Source organism: Gorilla gorilla, chromosome 6 (assembly GCF_029281585.2).
Source record: "Gorilla gorilla gorilla isolate KB3781 chromosome 6, NHGRI_mGorGor1-v2.1_pri, whole genome shotgun sequence".
Lineage (NCBI taxonomy): Eukaryota > Metazoa > Chordata > Mammalia > Primates > Hominidae > Gorilla > Gorilla gorilla.
Genome location: NC_073230.2, coordinates 149,591,656 through 149,598,006, shown reverse-complemented (window position 1 = coordinate 149,598,006; position 6,351 = coordinate 149,591,656).

The following is a 6,351-nucleotide window of genomic DNA, read 5'->3' as shown; positions in this document are numbered from 1 at the left end:
CTGTTAAGGGGCACTAAATGATTACAAGGCAGAATGAATGGATAAGAGAACAGAGACTAACTTGTAAATGGTTCTCTTTGGAAACTGAATGAGCCTGAAAGACACACATTGTCTTGTAAAATAATTTGTTCTGATGTGATTACATTCTTGGTCTTCCTTCCTGCAAAAGATCATAAGATAATAGACAGGGGGAGGAAAAACAATTGTTCTTGGAGGGTCCTTGGGTCTTTATGTAGATTGAGGAAGCCTCTTTTTTTTTTTTTTAATATTTTTTATTTTTTATTGATCATTCTTGGGTGTTTCTCGCAGAGGGGGATTTGGCAGGGTTACAGGACAATAGTGGAGGGAAGGTCAGCAGATAAACAAGTGAACAAAGTTCTCTGGTTTTCCTAGGCAGAGGACCCTGCGGCCTTCCGCAGTGTTTGTGTCCCTGGGTACTTGAGATTAGGGAGTGGTGATGGCTCTTAACGAGCATGCTGCCTTCAAGCATCTGTTTAACAAAGCACATCTTGCACCGCCCTTAATCCATTCAACCCTGAGTGGATACAGCACATGTTTCAGAGAGCACAGGGTTGGGGGTAGGGTCACAGATCAACAGCATCCCAAGGCAGAAGATTTTTTTCTTAGTACAGAACAAAATGAAAAGTCTCCCATGTCTACCTCTTTCTACACAGACACGGCAACCATCTGATTTCTCAATCTTTTCCCCACCTTTCCCCCCTTTCTATGAGGAAGCCTCTTCTAACCCTGTTGATCTCTAGGGCATTTAATTCAAAACACTCATTATACCAGGGAGTCACATTTTGGGGTGAAGTTTCCTGTGTTCCTTCACTGGCCTTAACCCCAGTCAGTGGAGATGGATGAGGCAAAGATCTTCTGCTCCTACTGGAGTCCTTCCCAGCATACAGGCACCCCCCTCTGGACTCTGGCATCTGAGAAGGCATTAGTAATTGGAGAAAGTTCTGGGTACCCTCACGTCACACCAAGCCTTTACTCTGCCTACAATTAAGAACCTGGGCCAGGCATGGTGGCTCAAGGCTATAATCCCAGCACCTTGGGAGGCCAAGGCCTGGGGAGGGAAGGGGAGATAAGACCAGCCTGATTTCTGTTAAAAAAAAAACAAACAAAAACATGGGCAGGGCCCATGCCTGTAATCCCAGCACTTTGGGAGGCTGAGGTGGACCAATCACTTGAGGTCAGGAGTTCGAGACCATCTTTGCCAACGTGGTGAAACCCCATCTCTACTAAAAATACAAAAATTAGCTGGGCATGGTGGTGGGCGCCTGTAGTTCCAGCTACTCGGGAGGCTGAGGCAGAAGAACCACTTGAACCCAGGAGGCAAAGATTGCAGTGAGCCGAGATCGCACCACTGCATCCCAGTCTGAGCGACAGAGCGAGATTCCATCCCACAAACACACACAAACACATACACATACACAACAACAACAGCAACAAAAATCACCTGGCTGTGTAGTGCTGGCACAGTAGGGTCCCTAATAAATAGTTTGGTAGGAAAGAAATGAACGAATTGCCCTTTTGCTGCATGTTTACCCCAGCACACTAAAGGAGAGATGGCTTTTGTTTCCTTTTAATACAACATGTTGTTATTTTTGTTTGGTATGGATGGTGAGCCAAGGCATAGTATTGCTGGGTAATTTTGATAACATCAGAGATTGAGCACCTACTATATGCCAGACACTATTCTAGGCACTTGGGATACATCTCTGCAAAGATCTCAGTCCTCCAAGAGCCTGTAATCCTAGCACTTTGGGAGGCCAAGACAAGAGGATTGCTTGAGCCCAGGAGTTCGAGACCAGCTAGGACATCATGGCGAAACCCTGTCTCTACCAAAAATACAATAATTGGCTGGACCTAAGGGTGTGTGCCTGTGGTCTCAGCTACATGGAAGACTGAGGAAGGAGGATCGCATGAGCCCGAGAGGTGGGGATTGCAGTGAGCTGAGATTGCACCACTGCACTTAATCCTGCACAACAGAGCGAGACCCTGTCTCAAAACAAACAAAACAAACAAAAAAACAAACAAAAACCCTGGCAGATTATTGATGAAAAGGCATACACATTTATTAATGTGCACAGGGAGAACAAGAGAGTGATGATCCCAACCCCTCAATGGGAAGGGGAAGCTTATATTCCATCTTGAGGTTACTGAAAGAATGGGGAACATATCCCAAAACAGGATATAAGGGTAAATCATATGGTGGCCAGCAGTTATGGGATGGAGAGAAGCGGAAGCCTGGCTAGCCACAGTGGTCTTGTTAGGTCATTGAAACCATGCAGGTAGCAGCCTTCAGAGACACAATAGGTAGTAAATGTTTCCTTCAGGCTTCAAACGTTGTCAGACTCTCAGCTAATGTTTCCTAGATCTGGGGAAGGGAGGGCTCCAAAGAAAGCCTGGCTGCCTCAGTGTAGATTTTCTCTGCAGATGCAAATCTTTCCCACAAAAGACAGCTTTCCTTCTATTCTTGTATTTCCAACCCTTTCGAAGAGGTATCTTATTTGTTTTTTCTTTTTCTTTTTTATTATGAAGAGGTATCTTAAAATATGTCAAAGAAGTTTAATTAATTAATTAATTTATTTTTGAGACAGAGTCTCACTCTGGTGTCCAGGTTGGAGTGCAGTGGCTTGATCTTGGCTCACTGCAACCTCCACCTCCCGGGTTCAAGAGATTCTCCTACCTCAGCCTCCCAAGTAGCTGGGACTACAGACGTGCGCCACCACACCCAGCTAATTTTTGAATTTTTAGTAGAGACAGGTTTTCACCATGTTGGCCAGGCTGGTCTCGATCTCTTGACTTCGTGATCCGCCCGCCTAGGCCTCTCAAAGTGCTGGGATTACAGGTGTGAGCCACCGCGCCCGGCCTGGATTACTTCTAAAACTATGAAAAGTAAAGTGTAGTTAATTTTTAATTTTGTTTAGAGATGAGGTCTCACTGTATTGGCCAGGCTGGGATTACAGACACACGCCACCAAGCCCAGCTAATTTTTGTATTTTTAGTAGACACGGGGGTTTTTCTATGTTGCCCAGACTGGTCTCGAACTCCTGACCTCATGCAATCCGCCCAACTCTGCCTCCCAAAGTGCTGGGATTACAGGCGTCAGCCACCACGCCTGGCCAGAAGTGTATATTTTGAGGTGAAGTGAAATATTTTGGTTTCCTTCGAGGGGATTGTTAGTTATCTTGCTGTGGTGTGGCCTTAGGAGATGCATTCTTTTCTGTTGTTTTTGCCACCTTCCTTGTTTGCCTGTGTTGGGCACATCGTGGTCTGATGATTAATAGGCTGATTTTCACTTTCAACGTAGAGACTACAGAAAAGTCGAACTTAAGGGCTTATGAAAAACTGCCTATGGAAACTCAGAGTTTAATATGTTGCATCTGAGTGGACAGTAGGCCTTATGGGGAAAAATAATTAAATACACTCTGAGGCCCGGCATGGTAGCTTATGCCTATAATCCCAGCACTTAGGGAGGCCAAGACAGGAGCATCACTTGAGCCCAGGTGCTGGAGACCAGCCTGGCCAATATAGTGAGACCTCATCCCTAAACAAAATTAAAAATTAACTACACTTTACTTTTCATAGTTTTAGAAGTAATCCAGGCCGGGCGTGGTGGCTCACACCTGTAATCCCAGCACTTTGAGAGGCCTAGGCGGGCGGATCACGAAGTCAAGAGATCGAGACCAGCCTGGCCAACATGGTGAAAGCCTGTCTCTACTAAAAATACAAAAATTAGCTGGGTATGGTGGCGCACGGCTGTAATCCCAGCTACTTGGGAGGCTGAGGCAGGAGAATTGCTTAAACCCGGGAGGCAGAGGTTGCAGTGAGCCGAGATCGCGCCATTGCACTCCAGCCTGGTGACAGAACAAGACGGTCTCAAAAAAAAAAAAAAAAAAGTAATCCTCAGAAGCTAGGATATTCCTTATTTCTCAGCCTTAAAATAGAAGGCTGTATTTACAAGAGCCTTCTTTGGGGCTCTCCCTTCCCCATATCTGAGAGAGATTAACTAAGAGTCTGACAACTTGAAAAGTCTGAAAGAAACATTTACCACCTATTGTGTCTCTGAAGGTTACTACCTGTGTGGTAGCCTTTATTTGCCACAACATGGATAAACCTGCAGGACATTATGCTAAATGAAATAAGCCAGACACAAAGAACAATACTACATTATCTCACTTATACGTGAAGATGTGAAAAAGTTGAATACATAGAAACAGAGTAGAACAGTGGTTTACCAGGAGTGGAGTGGGGAATGGGGACATCAGGTCAAAGGGGACAAAGTTGCAGCTGTGTAGGATGAATAAATCTAGAGATCTAATGTACCACATGAAGACTATGATTTTTTTTTTTTTTTTTTTTTTTTTTTTTTTTTGAGACGGAGTCTCGCTCTTGCCCAGGCTGGAGGGCAGTGGCATGATCTCAGCTCACTGCAAGCTCCGCCTCCTGGGTTCACGCCATTCTCCTGCCTCAGCCTCCCGAGTTGCTGGGACTACAGGACCCACCACTATGCCCAGCCAATTTTTTGTGTTTTTTGAGTAGAGACGGGCTTTCACCGTGTTAGCTAGGATGGTCTCGATCTCCTGACCTCATGATCCGCCCGCCTCTGCCCCCAAAGTGCTGGGATTACACGTATGAGCCACCGCGCCCGGCCGAAGACTATGATTAATGTTAATAGATAATATTGTATTGTATACTGGAAAATTGCTAAGAGTAGAGCTTGGGTTTTTACCACAAACACATACACAAAATATTCATGTGAGGTGATATGCTAAATCTGCTTGACTGTAGTAATCACTTCACTAGGTACATGTATATTAAAACAATGTTTTACACCTTAAATACATACAATTTTAAAGACGCATTAAAAAAAAAGCTAGGATATTCCAGGCATATTTTGTTACTCATTATGTATTCACTGCAGTGTGAAAAGCACGATGCAAAGGGGTTTTTTTTTGTTTGTTTGTTTGTTTTTTTTTGAGATGGAGTCTAGCTTTGTCGCCCAGGCTGGAGTGCAGTGGCTAGAGTGCGGTGGCGCGATCTCGGCTCACTGCAAGCTTCGCCTCCCGGGTTCACGCCATTCTCCTGCCTCAGCCTCGGAGTAGCTGGGACTACAGGCGCCCGCCATCACGACCGGCTAATTTTTTTGTATTTTTTAGTAGAGACGGGGTTTCACCGTCTTAGCCAGGATGGTCTCAATCTCCTGACCTGGTGATCCGCCCCCGTCGGCCTCCCAAAGTGCTGGGATTACAGGCGTGAGCCACCGCGCCCGGCCAGTGCAAAGGTTTTTAAACAGATTCTCATTTAACTTTCACAGCCATCTCTGGAGTAGGTACTATTATCTATTACTATTATTATTATTTTGAGACAGAGTTTCATTCTGTCGCCCAAGCTGGACTGCAGTGGCGCGATCTCGGCTCACTGCAACCTCCGCCTCCCGGGTTCAAGGAATTCTCCTGCCTCAGCCTCCTCAGTAACTGGGACTAGCCACTACACCCGGCTAATTTTTGTATTTTTAGTAAAGACGGGGTTTCACCACGTTGGCCAGGCTGATCTCGAACTCATGACCTCAGGTGATTCGCCTACCTCAGCCTCCCAAAGTGCTGGGATTACAGGCGTGAGCCACCGCGCCTGGCCTATTATTATTATTATTGTCGTTTTTACAGAGGAGAAAGCAGGAGCACCAAGAGGTAGGATAATTTGCTAGAAGACACATGGCTTAGAAAGGGAAGCCTGGAGATAAGGGGACCAGCCCTCTAGAGCATTGCTCAGCCAAAATACTTGGCCAAGATCACATCTCTGATACCAGGAATGAGATAACCTTTATTAAGTGTTTACCATGTACCAGGCACTAAGCTCAGTGATTTCTTTTTTTTTTTTTTTTTTTTTTGAGACGGAGTCTCGCTCTGTCGGCGGGATCTCGGCTCACTGCAAGCTCCGCCTCCCGGGTTCACGCCATTCTCCTGCCTCAGCCTCCCGAGTAGCTGGGACTACAGGCGCCCGCCACCACGCCCGGCTAATTTTTTGTATTTTTAGTAGAGGCGGGGTTTCACTGTGTTAGCCAGGATGGTCTCGATCTCCTGACCTCATGATCCGCCCGCCTCTGCCTCCCAACGTGCTGGGATTACAGGCGTGAGCCACCGCGCCCGGCCAAGCTCAGTGATTTCTAAGGACATCATATAATCCTCACAGCAACCATATGTGGGTCTGCTGTCATCCTTATTCGAGAGAGGCTGAAACGGAGGCTCAGATAGAACAACTACCTAGCTCAAATATTACTAGAGAAATGGGAAAGTGCAGATTCAAACCCAGGTCTTCCGACTTCAAGTCCCTAGTCCCCAG